Consider the following 19,168-nt stretch of genomic DNA (forward strand, 5'->3'; position numbering starts at 1 on the left):
AGGAAGTGATGACTCCTTGGAAGACTATGAAGAGAGGTTCTAGCTCAGTTACAAAAGGGCCGAGTGTACACTTGACCCTGAGTCTCTGAAGTTGGTCCTGCTCAGAGGAATTTAGGAAGATATTTTAGACACCCTCCATCTATTGGTCGGGGGAGACATCTACCAACTATCCTATGAGGACATAAAGATTATTTTTAGGAACCATTCTAGAGCAGCCAGAAAGAAAGGTAGGGGGAGTCAACCCATAACCAGTACCTCTTCCTCTAACTCATCCATTAAAGGAGAAATTGGAAACATGCTAGAACACTTCAAGAGTGAGATGCTACAGACTCTTGCCATGCAAATGGATACCTTACATATCAAAAGGAAACAAGAGGAAGCAGAGAGGTCTTTGGCCATTTTTTTCCCTAGATGCACAGGAGGCATCCAAGGAATGAATGCCCACTGAACTCTATAGAGGTTTGTTCAGTATGTGAAGAAAATCATTCTACAGACAAGTGCCCTTCCTTACCCAAAATTAAAGTTGTATATTAAGGGGTTGAGGAAGTCACTGAATAGCTCTGTTACATAAACCAAGGAGGCCACACTGACCTAGACCATATCAGCAAGGGATGCAAGGGACATCTTCGGCATACTACAACCCCATCCAAGTCACTTCCATACCTTCTTGGAGCTCCCCCTGCTCATCCTTCCTAGTCCACACCTCCTCCTTGGTCCTTCACATCTCCATATCATACCCAACCAGCCATCAATTCATTTCAATCCTATGCTCAACCACAGCCTCAGTGGAATGCATCTCATCAGGGGTGGAGGCCCCAGTACAACTCTCCTCCCCTTTTGCCTCCACCGCCTGCCCAACCACAACCGTTACCTACTGCTCTACCAAGGCAACGCCAAATGCTTGCCCAACCAAATCCGAACCCAAACAACAGACAGGCTCAGCAAGTGTATAGTGGGGAACCATCATGCCTGACTTATGTTGTGGAGATTCAGGAAATTAACTTGTGATTTGGGAAAGTTCTCCCAGATAGCTAGCCTCCACCCAGGGAGGTTGAGGAAGATAAAGAGGAAATCGAACCTAAAGAAAATCCACCCTTTCCTAAGAGACTATCCGTGACAGTCCAGCCTACCCCAAAAGAAACTAAACTCCTGGGAGAATTGAAACATTTATGCGTGAAGATACCACTTCTCCAAGCCAGAAAAGATGTGCCTATCTATAATAGGTTCATCAAAGAGAAGTGCTTTAGGCATCTAGGAAGGCGCAAGAGATATGCCCCAACCATCAATGTCATAGGGCAACTGTCCATCCTGATGTTGGGGTAGGTAATCTGTCCAAAATATCTGAACCTTGGAAGCCCAGTAGTTGATGTCCATATCAATGGCACCATGATTCCACACACCTTGATTGATCTGGGAGCTACCATTAATGTGATGACAAAGGACACAATGCTCAAACTCAACCTCTAGGGCTTCTTGAGTAAGACCACGACAATGCTACAGCTTGCAGACCGCTCCACCGTGAACCCTGAGGGGATTGTGGAAGATGTGATGGTCTCCATTGATTCTTGGGCGTACCCTGCTGATTTCTTATTTCTCCAGCCAAAGGCAAAGCTCACTAGGTATCCTCTCATTCTAGGAAGACCCTAGTTGGCTACTGTTGATGCCTACATCAGCTGTCAATCTGGGAACATGACCATAAAGAACGGGCACATGTCCAAACAGTTAATCCTATATCCTCCTACCCAAATCTTGCTAGAACATGATCTACCTCTCTGGTTGGAGGAGGAAGATGAGGATGAAGTCTATTCTGCACCGCTTTGTGCATTAGAAATTGCCATGGGGGGAAAACCGCAAGATGAGGATGATATGATTAAAAATCTGATTCAGAATCCACCTCCCAATGTATCACCATTAGAGGACATAGTAAGAGAAACCCAAAACAACCCCTCAACTGATCTCTGTGTGGTCAACTCCACTTCTCTTCATGTTAAGAATATAGAGTTAAGCCCAGAAAGAACCTTGAAAATCAATCCATCCCTATCCACTTCCTAGGAGAAGGAACTATGTAGCCTGCTGAGAAAACACCTAGATGCCTTCGTCTGGAGTTATAAGGAGATGAAGGGAGTGCACCATTTAGTATGCACTCATCATATATACATCAAGGAGGATTGCAAGCCAGTCAGGAAGCCTCAAAGGACGATGAATCCAACACTTAAAGATATTGTTAAGGAAGAACTACAGAAATTTCTTGATGCAGGATTCATCTATCCCATCTCTGACAGTGAATTGGTCTCTCCTTTGGTTCTAGTGCCCAAGAAAAATGGTAAGTGGATAATCTATGTCGACTATCAGGAATTGAAAAAAGCCACTAAAAAGGACCATTTTCCTTTACCTTTCATAGATCAAGTGTTAGACGGTCTAGCAGGGAAAAAGTTTTTCTCTTTCCTAGATGGGTTTAGCGGGTACAATCAGATTCAAATCAGCCTGGAAGACCAAGATAAGACCACTTCCACTTGTCCTTGGGGTACCCTTGCATAACGGGTCCTTCCTTTTGGCTTGTGCAATGCTCCAGCCACTTTCCAAAGAGCGGTATTGAGTATATTTTCTGAACTAGTTCATGATCCAGTAGAAATATACATGGATGATTTTACTTCTTATGGTTCTGACTTTCAGGAAACTTTATCTAACCTAGGAAAAGTTCTAGAAAACTGTATTGAGATGAACCTCTCCCTCAATCTGGAAAAATGTGAATTTCTGATGAATGAAGGGATCATGCTAGGTCATGCAATGTATCAACAAGTACTGCAGGTGGACCCCAACAAAATTGCCATCATCCAAAGGGTCCCACCTCCTCAAAGAGTGAGAGATGTCAGAAGCTTCCTAGGCTTAGCTGGGTATTACGGAGATTCACTAAAGATTTCAGCAAGCTAGGCTCTCCTTTGTTTGGCCTCTTAGGTAAAGATGTCGAGTTCATATGGTTGGAAAACTATTAAGAAGCCCTAGATACCTTCAAGAGCAAGCTTGTGACTGCCCCAATTCTAAGAAGCCCAAACTAGGCCCTACCTTTACACATTCACACAGATGCCTTGAACAAAGAAATAGGAGTAGCCTTAGGACAAATTGATGAAAATTTATTGTATGCCATATACTTTATAAGCAAAAACTTGTCAAAGGAAGAGTTAAACTATACGGTGACCAAGAAGGAACTCCTAGTTGTCGTGCATTCATTAAACAAATTCAAACATTATATCATAGGCTATCAAAATTTTGTGCACATTGATCATGCTACAATTAGATATTTAATGAACAAACCAGATATAAATGCTCGCATTATTAGATGGTTGCTTTTACTGCAGCAGTTTGATTTGACCATTATTGATCAGCCTGGTAAAGAAAATGTTTTTGTTGACTTTTTGTCTAGAGTAAATTTGCCTGCAGGTGAAGAAGAAATGGTGGATGACAAAATACCAGATGAACATCTATTTGCTATCTCAATACTCTCTCCATGGTTTGGCGATATAGCAAACTACTTGGTTTCAGCACAGTTCCCTCTACACCTATCCTCAAAAGAGAAGAGCAAGATAATAAGGAAAAGCACCCCCTTCACCTGGATTGGGGGCAATCTCTTCAAACTTGGCCCAAATTAGATCTTGAGAAGATGTATCAGGGAGGAGGAAGTCTTTGACATCCTCCTGACCTGTCATGATGGGCCTTGTGGAGGTAATTTTGCAGCAAAAATAACTGCCTTCAAGATACTGCAAGCAGGCTACTACTGACCCACTCTTCATCGGCATGTGAGGAGATATACCAGCCAGTGTGATCGGTGTCAGAGGATGGGGAAACCTACTCCAAAGGATGAGATACCCATGCAACCTCAAGTGACCTTTGAGTTATTTTAGAAGTGGGGCATGGACTTTGTGGGGCCTATCAGCCCTCCTTCACAACAAAAATAATACATCATTGTGTGCAACGATTACTTGAAAAAATGAGCAGAGACAGAAGAAATAAAAGCAGTGACAGAGGAAAAAGTGGCTGAATTTTTGAGAGAGAACATATTCTACAAGTTCGGGTATCCAAGAGAGTTGGCCACAGATCAATGTAGTTAGTTCACTTCAAATTTGATTAAAGACCTGCTCAAAAATCATAGAATCAAGCACAAGACTTCAATCCCTTACCATCCACAAGCCAATGGGTAGGTGGAGGTCAGTAACAGAGCATTAGAAGGGATCCTGACAAAGGTAGTGAGCAGCTACAAAAAATAGGGCGGATAGATTAGTTGAGGCCACTTGGGCCTACAACACAACATGGAAGACCACCACAGGGTTCACACCCTATGAGCTAGTCTATGGGAAGAAGGCTTTGCTATCAATAGAATTTGAATTCAATACCCTAAGGATGGTAGCTCAGTTGGACCTCGACCTCAACCATGCACAGAAAGAAATATTACTTCAGCTCAATGGATTGGATGAACACAAAATGCAGGCCCTTCTCCATACAGAGGTAGTTCAACTTCAGAGAAAGATATGGCATGACAAAAATATCAAGGAGATGCAATTCCAAGAGGGAGATTGGGCACTACTTTATGATTCAAGATACAAAGATTTCAAGGGCAAGCTAAGGACAAGATGGTTGGGACCCTACACTATGGAGAAATGCAATGACAATGGTTTAATTCTGATCAGAACCATTAATAATGAAGCCATCTCCATGCTTGTCAATGGACATCGGTTGAAAGTCTACAAGAAACCCCTCTCCAAGTGAAAGTTCATTGAATATTTGAATAAGACAGTGATGGTATTGTAGCATGTCTTAGCCCTCACTTCACCCAATCACTGAAGAAAAAGAAAAAAGAAAAAATAAGGACTCAAGTGAAAACCTCCATAAGGCGCTTGAGTCCCATCATTGGGTTGAACACCTCTTCTGGGGTAGCCCAGTGATGTCAAAAAAAAAGAGAGAAAAATAATATCCCTGGGTGAAAACCTCCCTTGGAGGCTCCCAGGGCAGGCAATTAGGGTGAAAACCTCCCTAAGGTGCCCTAGTTGTTTTCAAAAAAAAAAGAGAAGAAGAAAAATGAATTTTCATTTGCATTGCAGGTTTGCAGGAGGACTACAGGAAACATCAAAAGGTGCTAAGGGAGCCCCAAAACCAACACCAACACCTATCCTACCTTCCCATACCTTTCTCCATCATTCTTGGCATTTCTTTCACCTCACTGTGCTTCTTTTTCAAAAACTATATTTTCTACAGGAGGCTTTGTGTTTTCTATAGGAGACTCCTATAGGAATTACAGAGAGCCAGAAATGGTTATAAAAGGTAGTTTGAGGGATAGGGAAACTTCAAGAATAAACTATAAACCCTCCTGCAGTCTTCAACACTCCTTGCCACCATTTCCAAGCCTGCATCACAACTCCAAGAATCATTCTTCTTCCTATCCAAGAAAAACACAGAAAAAATAGTTTTCAGGAAAAGAAAAAAAACAAAAAATAAGAGAGGAAACAACACAATCCACCTCACTTGAAGCCTACCTATTACCTCTTCATCTCTATCTACATCTTTGGCTTCATCCTCATAGCTCCAAGCATAGAAAGTAGCTGAATTTTCAAGGGGAGAAGTAGCTACAGGAGCTCCTGTAGGAATTTTTGTAGCAGCTGATCCCATTAAAATCCAGCATCAGCGGCAAGAGAGTGAAAACATGAAGGTTGAAGAAGACACCTGAAGCTCAGATCCAACTAGAGAAGAACCTGCACAAGACATAGCCACACATCACCAAGCAGACAGCATGCATCAAAAGAAACAAATGCATGCAACAGAGAGAGAGAGCCACAACACCTCATCGCAAATACATTTGAATCTCAGGTAAGTAACTAACCCGCTCCTCTATTTGCATTTTTGTAATGAGAAGGCATGCAAAAGTAACAATATGGTTGAGGTTGAATGAGGGAAAGGTGGCCAGTTAACTTGGCCAGCTTCATCTAGTTGACTCCACTCATCCGAAGATGTCACCCACACATGCGCACAATCAACTCAATAAATATGTCAAGGACAGGTAGTCGAGGAAGTGTGAACCCCGATGCAATCATGAGGGATGATTATGAGGAGAGGCCATGATGACAAGGTAGGTGGGGACCAACGGTCCAAATATAGCCAACGTATACGTTGCCAGCTCACCCTCCATCACTGGAAATATCCATAAAGGGCAATAAGTACTCCTCTCCGAGCAGTCTCATCACCTTTTCCTTCATTCTCTCCTCGAAACTCAGCTACAACAATTTCTTTATGCCCCCACAGCCTTGTAACCATCGTTCTCCATTGCTCTCTCCCATATTCCTGCTCTCAGTGTTTTCTACAGGAGCACTTACAAGTTCTACAGGAGCGCCTACAGGAATTCTACAGGAGGGACAGCAGGCTTCTACAAGAGGGGCAGTGAGTTTTTTAAAGGGAGAAACCATGGGTTTTAGCATGATTTTTCGATCTAAGGAGGTAATTTCCATGCATTCCCCCATTGAATATCAAAATATGCAAGTAGTGGTTTAAATTTGAAGAGGATATTAAGTCTTTATGAGGAGGAAATACGTAAAAAAAATCTACTTATTTTTTTTTTTTTAAACACAGTCTCCCATGTTTCTCTGTTTTTCTTCAAAAATTGTTGTATCCATCTCCACATTTGGTTTCCCAAAATAATATAAACAAAATGATAGGAGGATTTATGAGGAAGGAGCCCACCAACTCCTCCAGGCTCCATGCACATCCCCAAGTAGTGGACATATTCACAAGAGGAAATTGGATGAACTTTTTTGAGAAATTCTAAGGGTTTGATGAGGAAATTGCCCAAGAATTTTCCCACTCTTTGGTCCCTCACTCAAGAACGCATGCCACTGTCACCTTTAGAGGTATTTCCATGGAGATAACCCCTGAATTTATCAGTAGAGTCACTACCCTTCCTCTTAAGGTATGGGATGGACACTCCAGCACCTCAGAAGCTCAGGATCCCCTACTTCCTCCTGTAGTCCCTCATTGACTCCAGAACTAAGGTTTAGGCAGGAAATTCAAAGCAGCTAGCTCACCATGGGTTAATCAAAAAATTTAGTGGAAGAAGCCCTCCGTACATTTACACTCCCTAAAGCATGAGAAATCTTCCGAAACATGACAGCTAAGAATGACATAAAGACCCTAACCTATGATATCAGTCCTACTGGAAGTGAGGAGGAAGAGCAGCAAGGGGGAGAAGGTGAAGCAACTGGTGACTTAGCATAACAAGAAGGGAAGGAGGAAGAAACTAAGATAGAGGAGGAGAAAGCTAAAGAAACAGAGACAGAAAAAGAGACAGAAGAAGGAGAGAAAGAGGCAGAAAAGACAGAACAAGGAGAAGTATCCCGTGAGACTCTAGAAAGAGAGGAAGCAGCTGCTCTCACTGCCCTTAGTCCACCAATCAAGCCAAAAGAAAAGAGGAAAAGGCAGGCCTCCACGTATTTCAGGGCTAGGAAGAGCACAAGAATCAAAACAGGGAAACCTCATCCCTCTTCAAAAGTGCCAATTACAATTGAAGATTCACCCTATGCCCAAGGAAAAGAATCCCCTTCCAAGGAACCTATCACATATGAAAGGGGGACTCCTAGATCTCCCACATTGAAAGAAAGGTAAAACTACAGGACCCAAAAACAGTCCTACAAGAGGCTCAGACAGTTCTAAAGGAGACAGTGTCAAAACTACAGGAGACCCAAAAGCTTGAGAAGGAAATGGAAGGACAACCACATGTAAAGGAGGAAGAAACAAAGCTATAAGAACCTGATCCCCAGCCTAGTCTTGCCTCCTACTACAATCTACTTGAGGGAGGAAGAATAATTCCACAAAAATTTGAAATTCCACTCTTCTTTGAATTAGAGAAAGAGAGAATAAGAACACATAGGTGGATGCAAATCGCCAAACCTAAAGGAATTGAGGATATTGGCCATATGGAGAACAAACTTAGAGAAATGGGGAGAGAGTTGAGTGCTATTAGACACAGGGAAACAATTACAAGAAGCCACCTTGAAACTGAAAATGAATTGCTAAGGAAACAGCTGCAAGAGAAAGAGACCTAGATGGCATGCATGGCCAGCTTATCCATGGAGGCATTGCAATGTAGAACACCAGAAAAATCCTATGGTCTATATCTCAAGGACCAATGGTTGTAATTTCAGATAAATACTTTGGCACAAAGAGGCACAATGCCTTTCCAAGATTACAAGCAGTTTATGGACCTGTGTGACCAAAGCACATCAGAAGATAAGGCAAAGAAGGTAGAATTCTACCTACATAACATGGCCCTCACAAACATGAATGTGTGGGACCCCAATGCCAGGCTAAGGGACCTGCAACTAATGGCCATGGTTGATGATAAAAGAGCAGAATGAGCCATTAATGATTAGAGTTGGGCCATCAGATCCCATGGCACTCATCAACACACATAACCTGCTTGCCAATAATCCTCAGATTGCCCCTAGATATATAAGTGATTAGGCACAATCCATTGCACACTTTGAGGATATGCAAAGGATACTTGGGGATGACTGTGTGCATGCATGCATGAGGAGATGGAACACCTTACCACACAGTCTGAAAATCAAGGAATATCATTTCCCCATGAGGATGAAGGAGGCATTAAGAAGAGTGCCAATGTACAAGCACTCCATGGAGAGGCTGAAGATCAACTGGATTGGCCTCAAATTGAGTCCCCCATTGCTGCTAGGCATGCTAGAAGGTAGAAGAGAAGAAGAAGAGGAAGAGCAGTGGGAAGAGATAGAAAGGAAGGCAGGATTCTATGACAAGGAAGAGGAGACCACATCAGAGGCTTGAGATGCTAGGGAGGCCACCAGGGCCATAAAAGATGAGGAGATGGACTAATTTGCTCAGAGGATGAGCAACACTTTCAGTAGGGGGTGATCATGAGGCTCATAAATGGGTAATTATATGGGATCATTTTACCTCCTAACCTAGTAAAATCAACCATTCTCTTAGCTCATTGTATGATTTTCTGATTATATTTATGCTTATGGAGTGAGTTGATTTCATTATGATGCCATGTGGTCTAACATGTGTTTAATGTAGATTATTGATGAATTTTGAGGTCAAAGTCAAGGATCCAGTGGACAAATGGCAACAACAACTCAAAGTGCACAAAGGAGAGGACTTATAGGAGGTAATCCCCCTCATTTATTACTCCTCACTTCGAATTCCCCTTCATTCAGCTCGGAGTACAAGCAGCCAAGTCATGCACTAGAAGGCAGCCGAGCAAGTGGAGGATGACTGATGATTATCTCGAGTTTTGGGATCCAAGCCTCCTTGATTTTAAGGAAGTTGTTGGTAACTTCATTTGTATAAGTAGAGAGGCCTAGGGCCTCTCTAGGGTTAGATTTTTGTTGAATTTTTTCTTATGTAAACTCTGCTCCAACTTTGAGCTTATTATTTTGTGACAGTTTCATGTAATCTTGTTATTGTTTTGGAAATAAAGATGGAATCCTTTTTGAGCTAGCACTGAGTTACCTCAGAGGGCTAAAGCTCTTGGGTTAGGGCCCAATCTAAGTAGCCAAGCTCCTCTTTACTTGTATTTGTATGTTTTATTTTAGTTTGTAGATTAGGTTGTTGTTAGATGTATTTCTTTCATGGTTAAGAATAGGTTGCTTTTGATGATTCAGTAGTTTGCTTGCATTTGTGCTTTCTATAGCAGGTTAAGAACTGATAAAGAAAAGATTCAAAAGGCTAGTAATAGTGCCTTGGTCTCTCTTCCTCCCTTTGGGACCATGATTTGAGGCAAAGACCCTCTTGCTGCCCCAAAAACACAGATTTTGCTCATTCATAGGACTTCTAGTGTTTGCAGCTTTTTAGTGGTGAACAGTCTAGTTTTGCTATTCTTAAGAAATTCTTCACCATGCTCACTTCTTTATTTATAATAGTCTTCTTTCATGCTTTCCTTTCTTGCAACAGTTATTAGCATTTCCTTCCATAGATCATAGTTTAGACTATTTTGATGCAAAACTTTGTTTTCCTAGGTGCACTTATTTCATTGCTTGCTTGATCTTATTGGTCCACTGTCAGTTGTTTATGAAGCAAATATCTTCTAGCAATAGGCCAGCCTATCATCCATCCCATCTTCCATCTGATCCATGCCCTACACGTCGCCCAAGTCTCCCATCAATTCTGCCTTAGTTTCCTACATTTTCCATAGAATTTCTTCCTCTCTCCTTGAGCAAATACAATCATCTTTCTCTCTCCTGATGATTCTTGGTAGACCCTATGTGCCCTAACACCTCATTCCAACCTTCATCCACCTTTTCCACCCTCTCTCACACCCTCAAAACAGTGAAAACTGCTCTTGGCCTCCTCCTGTAGATTTTCCTGTAGGCTTTCTTTTGAAAGCCGAGTGTGGGAAAAGCCTCCAGAAGGCCACCTGAGACCTCCTAGGACCCATCCACACCATCCTACATCCTCTCAATTCCTAAAACCACCCTCCAACGCCACCTGTTCGCTGCCACATTCACAAAAAATAAATTACATGCATGTCAAATTCACATAAAAATACATAAAAATCCAAAAAGATGTTTTTTGCTCATTTACTTCTAGAAATAGCTTAGTTAGATGTTGTTTACTTCATTGAGTAGGTAATGCCATTCTTTTCATGGTTTTCATAGTGCTTTCTGCAAAATTTGGATTAGTTGGTTAATTTGGGTTTACTAGTTTTGCTTTACATTTCAGACTTTCTCCTTTTTGCAGATAGAATAGTATCTGTAGAGTAGTCTTTCTGTCATTTCATCACATATAGAGCTTCTTCTAGAATCCATATAAGTTGTCTTGAGCTCCTAGTGATCTTGCGTCGACTAACCAAGTGACAACCTGCAGTAAGAACTAGTACTTGTGCATACAGCACCGTCGCTTCCAAGTTTGTTACGAACTACTGGGTTGATAAGAGTAAAGTAGGAAGCCCAGGAGTTGCAGCATTATTGTTGCAATACTGGTGCTCTTGTAGTATTCTTATACTTGAAAGTGATTTTTATTTTCAAGTAGGGTAGGGCAGGTAAAAAAATAAAAAATAAAGAAATGGAAAATAAGAGGAAAAAAATAAAAATCTAAGGTGAAAACCTCCTTGGAGGCACCTCAGATTGGCTTATTGATTGAAAACCTTGATGAGGTGGTCAATGGGTTGGAAAGAGGAAAAAAGAGAAAAAAATCCTAGGTGAAAACCTCCTTTGAGGCACCTAGGTAGACCTACTAGTTGAAAACCTCATTGAGGCGGCTAGTAGGCCTAGAAAAAAGAGAAAAAAATAAAAATCCTTGCTCCATGCATGCATGTACTCTCCAACATCTGCAAGAAACAAGAACAATTTGGTACCAAAATGAAAATTTTGGCAAGCCCAATGGCGCCAAAAAGTGGTGAGCACCAGTATTGCAGCAATAATGCTGCAACTCTTGGGCTGCCTACTTTACTCTTATCAACCCGATGTCATCCGGCACAAGATCACTAGGAGCTCAAGCCTTCTATGGATTCCAAAAGAAGCTCTTTATGTAATGAAAGGAGAGAAATACTACTCTACAGATACTATTCTAACTGCAAAAAGGAGAAAGTCTAAAATGTAAAGCAAAACTAGTAAACCCAAATTAACCAACTAATCCAACTTTTGCAGAAAGCACTATGAAAACCATGAAAAGAATGCCATTACCTACTCAAGGAAGCAAACAACATCTAACTAAGCTATTTCTAGAAGTAAATGAGAAAAAACATCTTTTTGGATTTTTATGTATTTTTATGTGAATTTGACATGCATGTAATTTATTGTTTGTGAATGTGGCAGTGAATAGGTGGCGTTGGAGGGTGGTTTTGGAACTTGAGAGGATGTAGGATGGTAAGGATGGGTCCTAGGATGTCTTAGGTGGCCTTCTGGAGGCTTTTCCCACACTCGGCCTTCAAAATAAATCCTAAAAGAAAATCTACAGGAGGACACAGGAAATCTACAGGTAGAAAAATAGCATTCTACAGGAGGCCTACAGGAGGAGGCCGAGAGTAGTTTTCACTGTTTGAGGGTGTGAGAGAGGGTGGAAAAGGTGGATGAAGGTTGGAATGAGGTGTTAGGGCACCTATGGTCTACCAAGAATCATCAAGAGAGAGAAAGATGATTGGATTTTCTCAAGGAGAGAGGAAGAAATTCTATGGAAAATGTAGGAAACTAAGGAAGAATTGAGGGGAGACTTGGGTGACCTGTAGGGCATAGATCAGATGGAGGATGGGATGGTTGATAGGTTGGCCTACTGCTAGAAGTGATCTGCTGCATAAGCAACTAACAGTCGACCAATAAGATCAAGAAAGTAATGAAATAAGTGCACTTAGGAAAACAGAGTTTTGCATCAAAATATTCTAAACTATGATCTATGGAATGAAATGTTGATAACTGCTGCAATAAATGAAAGCATGAAAGTATACTATTGTGAATAAAGAAGTGAGCATGGTGAAGAAGTTTTGAAGCAAATAAAAACTATACTATTCACCACTAAAAAGTTGCAAACACTAGAAGTCCTATGAATGAGGAAAATCTATGTTTTTGGGCCAGCAAGAGGAACTTTGCCTCAAATCATGGTCCCAAAGGGAGGAAGAGAGGCCAAGGCACTGTTACTAGCCTTTTGAATCTTTTCTTTATCACTTCTTAACCTGCTATAAAAAGCACAAATGGAAGCGAACTACTGAATCATCAAAAGCAACCTATTCTTAACCATAAAAGAAATACATCTAACAACAACCTAATCTACAAACTGAAATAAAACATAAAAATACAAGTAAAGAGGAGCTTGGATGCTTGGATTGGGCCCTAACATAAGAGCTTTAGCCCTCTGAGGTAACTCTGTGCTAGCTCAAAAAGGATTCCATCTTTATTTCCAAAACAATAACAAGATTACATGAAACTGTCACAAAATAATAAGCTCGAAGTTGGAGCAGAGTTTACATAAGAAAAAATTCAACAAAAATCCAACCCTAGTGAGGCCCTAGGCCTCTCTACTTATACAAATGAAGCTGCCAACATCTTCCTTAAAATCAGGGAGGCTTGGCTCCCAAAACTCGAGATAATCATCAGTCATCCTCCACTTGCTTGGCTACCTTCTAGTGCATGACTTGGCTGCTTGTACTCCAAGCTGAATGAAGGGGAATTTGAAGTGAGGGGTAATAAATGATGGGGATTCCCTCCTATAAGTCCTCTGCTTTGTCCACTTCGAGTTATTGCTACCATTTTTCCACTGAATCCTTGAATTTGACCTCAAAATTCATCAATAATCTGCATTAAACACATGTTAGACCACATGGTATCATAACTAACTCATCTCACTCCATAAGCATAAATATAATCAAAAAATCATACAATAAGCTAAGAGAATGGTTGATTTGACTAGGTTAGGAGGTAAAATGAGCCCATATAATTACCAATTTATGAGGCTCATCAATTATGATAGAGTGGAATTGTGAAGAAGGACAATCTGGTCCTCCTTAGTTAGGAGCCTCTTCCTTTACATCTTATGCATCATAAACCATTGTTAATTAGTGCTTTTAGATTTCTCTTCATGAAAGTAGTATTGCAGGGAAGGACAACCTAGTTCTCCTAATTTAGGAGCCTCATTCCTCACATATTACATAAGTGAATTAGAAATTGTTAAAATAGGTTTATATTTGTAATATGTACTTCCTTAACTCTTCAAATTTTATCTTCTAAGCTTGGCTACATCTGATATCCATATACTGTGGACTTGTCTCCAAGTTTTACAAACCCGGATTGATAATTAAATACTTGTGTTAATTTGTGTTAATAAATTAGCTCAACATAAAGGATTACCAAAAAGGCGATTGTAGGAAGGTTTGGCCTCACTCCTCCCTTCAGGGACCATGGTTTGAGGAAAAAACTCCTATGTAGCCCCAAAGAGACAGAATTCTGATTTCTTATGGAATTTAGGGTTTTTTTTCTACTTATGCCAACATCTTTTCAGTTTTCAAGAATAGGATTTAATTGTCATTTATGATATCATCAGCCTTACATTAAATCACACAAGGGTCTCACATTATTCTGCAAATTTTTCCATGCATGAAATAGGCAACTAGATAATGAAATTATGTTTTCTTAGTTGATTGAAAATCTTTCTCATTTGACATGATTCATGGATAAATGCCAGTGATTGATGCAGTGCAGAAGTTTCAATAGTGTAGGGATATCTGATTACCAACAACCCCAACCTAACTTCATCCATCCATGATGATAAAAAGCCACTAAGTCCTTCACCCAATCCATCATTCCATAAGAACAACTTTCCAGAGTTGTTAAACAAATCCAACCATCTTACAAACTCTGTTTTGAGCTCTGAAGAAGTCCTAGTCACTCTCTTTCCTTATTGCTCCCACCATTCACCTTCCCTAAGCCCTACACTACCTTCCAAATTATTCCTATTTCTCTCAGGCGGATCCTATAGGAATACAGGGGATCCTATAGGAGCATTAGGACATCCTGTAGGAGAAATTAGGACATCCTATAGGACGACCTGTAGTGGCCTGTTTTGAGGCTGAATTATGGAAAAAGAATCTAGGAAGATAGCAGAAGATCCCTACTTGCCTCCTAAGCCATCTGACCTTCCACCACCATCTCTAACCACTTGCCACATCACCAAGAGGATTTGGCATTCACATTTTCACACAAAAAAGACAAAAATGAAAAAAGAGTTAGTGTGTTCATTTACATGCATAATAGTATAATGTTTGGTTATTTCAGATTGCATGCCTGGGATAGTAGGATTAAACACATGTCAAATTAGTATTCTTTTGAAGCAAAGCCTCTTAGTAGTTAGTTAGACGAATGGTGTGTTTAAGCATTTGATTTCAGTCTTTCCTTGCTACAGTAGACAAGATTTCAGTTAGTGCAAAATTCCCTTTTCTCATTGGTAATCAAGCTTCTTCTGAATCAATAGAAGGTTGGTTTGTGAAACCATAGTGGTCTATCACCAGCTTAGCAATGACAAAGAGTGGACCCATTGCATCCGCTTGTGTATATAGCACTGTCACCTCCAAGTTTGTATGAACCTCGGGTTGATAAAGTAAATTTGGTAGCCCCAGGAGTTGCAGCATTCTTGCTTCAATACTGGTGCTCATCAGCTACAGTTGCCTCCATCATCCCCTCCTACCATGGCAATGGGGAAACCTATTGTTGGTATACCTCAAATTGGTAATCAGCCTTATTATAATCTTCCTTATCTTAGGATGGTTTCTAGTGTTTGGAATACTACTTTTCCCATCCAACCTAGTTCGTTTTGGGATGGATTGTTGAATCCTCAACTTGTGTCATCTTCATATCAAATTCCTACCCATCAATTTGTACCCCAAAAATCTCAAATACATGTAATTCAACCTTTATAGTTTGTTATTTCATCTCAAGCTATTCCATCAGTATCTAATACCCCTCAAGTTCCACTTACCCAGCATTTACAAGGTACCTTACAATCTCAACCGCTTGGGCAATGTATTCCTCAAATTCCAGTAGGACCAACTATGTATAGCATGACAAAGCCCCAATCAAACCCACCTTATGATGGGATGTTGAAAAATATCGCAGGGAAATAGTATAGACCTTATCAGGGTATTCCTCAGGTTCCTTTTCAAGGCGAACATATCCAAACCTAGCGATTCTAGCCTTTACAAGGTTATCCTAGAGTTGGTCAACAAGGTTACACATATGATGCTTACCAAAATCCTCCTTATTATGGTGCCCAGGTTCCTCTTTATTATAAAATTCCTTATTCGGGAATGCAAGTACTCTTTGCTTAGGCTATTCCTTCTTATCCAAGCTATCCTCCACCGGGTTTGAACCAGGAGTTACCTTTTGTGGTGACTCTCGAATTTCCAGACTTGACTCGACTCACCAACAATCCTATCACTCATTCGTCTTGGTGGCTAATAATTCCAACCAAATTTCTTTCTGATATCCCAAAATTCAATGGGTGTCCTGGAGAAGACCCGTCGACCCATGTCATTATGTTTCATCTGTGCTGTTCTTTGAGCTCCCTTAATGATGATTCCATATAATTATGTCTTTTTAAACGCACTCTTACAGGTACCACAGCTAAATGGTACATTTAGTTATCTAGAGATTCATTTCATGATTTCAGTTCCTTAGCTACAGCCTTCCTTCATACATTTCTAGGTACCCATCTAATATGAAACTAGAATGGATATTTTGACCAACTTTAAGCAAACTAAAGCTACTCACATCTTTGATCACATTCATGAGTGGTGACTTCATCATCAATTGATTAATACCTATGTTCTGGATCAATTGTTAGCGGAATGGTTCATTAAATCCCTATGTCCATCTATCACATAGGATGTATCTAAAGGTGGTGTCATGGCTAAAGAGCAAGTAATTTCTCGTTCTCAATATTTGGACCTCATGTATACTCAATCTAGCATGCTCTATGAAATGATACCAGATGCTTTGAGACCTTCAAATTTTGTTCCTCCAACCCCTGGTAAAGAATCTCATGTTGCTAATGGCATCATTAGTTCTGCCAGTTCACATACAATGAGTAAACCATCTAGTGTTTCTCTCACTGCATTTGCCCAAAACTCTTCATCCAATCCTCTAGTGACTTCTTCTTCCGAGATAAATGGCATTTCATCTGATAAAGGCAAATTTAAATAGCGACCAGGAAGCAAGAAGAAAGGAAAAGGCAAAAAGAAGAAAGATTAGTCACCACAGGATAAACAAACAATTCAATGTTCTGATGAGAAATGAAAGTCTCTTTACCAATGCTTGATTTACAATGAGGAGAACTTTACTTATGATTATTCTTGTTGCAAGAAAGTCAACCAGTTTGTAAAATCCTCTACTTCTCCAGTTGTATTGACGGACCCATTTCCTAATCAGGGTGCCCACATGATTGCTAGGGACCCTTCTTCCTCTAACATGGTTTCAATGCTTTCCTCCATAAAACCTAAATCCAATGTTATGGTTGCTACTCGAAATAAGGACTATGGTTATGTGAATCCTCTGAATAGTTAAGCTACTGGTCAACCTACCAGTTCGGCATCATCTCCATCTGATCCTTCTCTGCCCATGATTTCTAAGGAGTTAACTATTAAGCCTCTGAAGGGAATTATTCATAAATATTCTTTCGACCCTCGTGCCAATGCTTCTCAAAATCACAACGTAGTTGAAGACTTCGCTCAGTCTCCATCAACTATGTAGACCGTCGAGGTGTTGCAAAACTACCCTGCCCAGAAAAAGGCTTTGCTTTTGTCTATCAGGTGTGTGGATCCTTCGGATTCCAACTTGGTTGTTTTCAGTCATGAAAATTATACCCTTTACCTTCTGGACCAATTGGACTTTATCATCTAGGTCATCGTCTGTGATAATAACATTCATCGTTCTATTGTGGATGAGGGAGCCTCAACATGTATCATGTCTATGTCTTACTGGAAAGCGATTCGTTATTGTCAACTGAGGTAGTCACCTACCACATTGAAATCTTTTGATCGAAGAACATATAAGCCTTGTGGTATTCTCAACTCCTTACAAGTAGAATTATGGGGAAAAACTGTATCCATAGAAGTGAATTTATTGACATACCTCTTGATTATAAAATTTCATTGGGTTGCACGTGGGTTTACGCCATAGTCACAGTCATTTCTACTCATTTCCATATGATTTCCTTTCCTCATAAGGTCAGGATTGTGGCCACTGACCAACTCACCTTTTTTGCCTCTGATTCTCATGTTACTGGAAGTGTCCCACTTGTAGGGGAAACTCTACATTCTTATCAACATGTTGGGGTTGGACTGCTGAAGGATTCCTCACTCATGGGAACCTTTTCGCTTCCTCCTGCTCCAATTCCTAATAGATCATCATCAATTGCTTATATCAAAATGATATCACCTTATACTATCCTAACTTATCCATGGATTATACCAGATGAAACTAACATCCATAGTTTTCCCAACCAAATGTCACTCATCCCCATTAAGCTTGACTACGAAGCCATTAATTTGGCTTGTGTGGCTCATACCTTCTCTTCTATTAATTGGGCCAATCGATCATTGGATTATGGAATCTCTTCTTATCCATTCTCTCATATATTCTCTACCAGCGAGAGCATCATGGAGATCATGATGCCACATGATGCATCATGGGACAATCATCACCATTGTTCCTCCTTACCAGATTCCATTGAGGATAATCTCGGTGATGTGTATCTACCCAATATCATCAAGTCTTTTATGAATTCATTTTCTATTGAAGAAGTCGATTCTGAAAAGGATATATCGAATATCTAAGAGATGATACCTCTTGTTATCTTTGTTAAACCATATATTGTCAAAAGTATACACATCGGTGCATCTTGCTCTCCATCAAATATTGAGAACTATAAATCCCTATTTCAGGAGTTTCGTGATGTATTTGCCTGGACCTATGAGGAATTCCAGGTATCGACCCAAATATAGTGGTGCATGATATTAAAATGTATCCTGATGCTAAACTAGTCTGGCAGCGCCTCCATTCAGTGCATCCAAAGAAGGTTGTAGTGATAAAGAGTGAAGTTGTAAAAATTCGTTGTTCTAGTTTCATCTACCCCATTCCTTTGACCGATTGGGTGTCAAATATGGTCCATGTCATGAAGAAACAAGTGACAATCCTCATATGCATCGATTATCAGGATGTAAATTGTGCTTGTCCAAAGGACAATTACCCGACCATGTTCATCAACTAGATTGTCAATGACTACGCTGGGTGCAAAATCTATTCGTTCATGGATGGTTTCTCCAGATATAACCAAATTAACATTCTTCTAGTGGATCAACCTAAAACTTCATTTATCTATCCCTGGCATACATTTGGCTACCAGAAAATCCCATTTGGTTTAAAGAATTTTGGGGCCACGTTTCAACGGGAAATGGATTACACTTTTCATGACATTAAACACATCATGTAGCCTTATTTCAACAGTCTCCCTGCTCATTCTAAGTATCAGTTGATCACCCGATGCATCTTAGGGTCATTTTCTTATGGTGTAGACACTATAATATTCAACTAAATCCGCACAAATGTGTGTTATGCATTAGTTCTGGTCAAATTCTTGGTTTTTTTTATTTCAAAACATGGAATTTGTATCGATCATC

This window comes from Pinus tabuliformis, chromosome 7, assembly GCF_031772625.1.
Source record: "Pinus tabuliformis cultivar Carrire ecotype Pingquan chromosome 7, CPIR1, whole genome shotgun sequence".
NCBI classification, from domain to species: Eukaryota; Viridiplantae; Streptophyta; class Pinopsida; order Pinales; family Pinaceae; genus Pinus; species Pinus tabuliformis.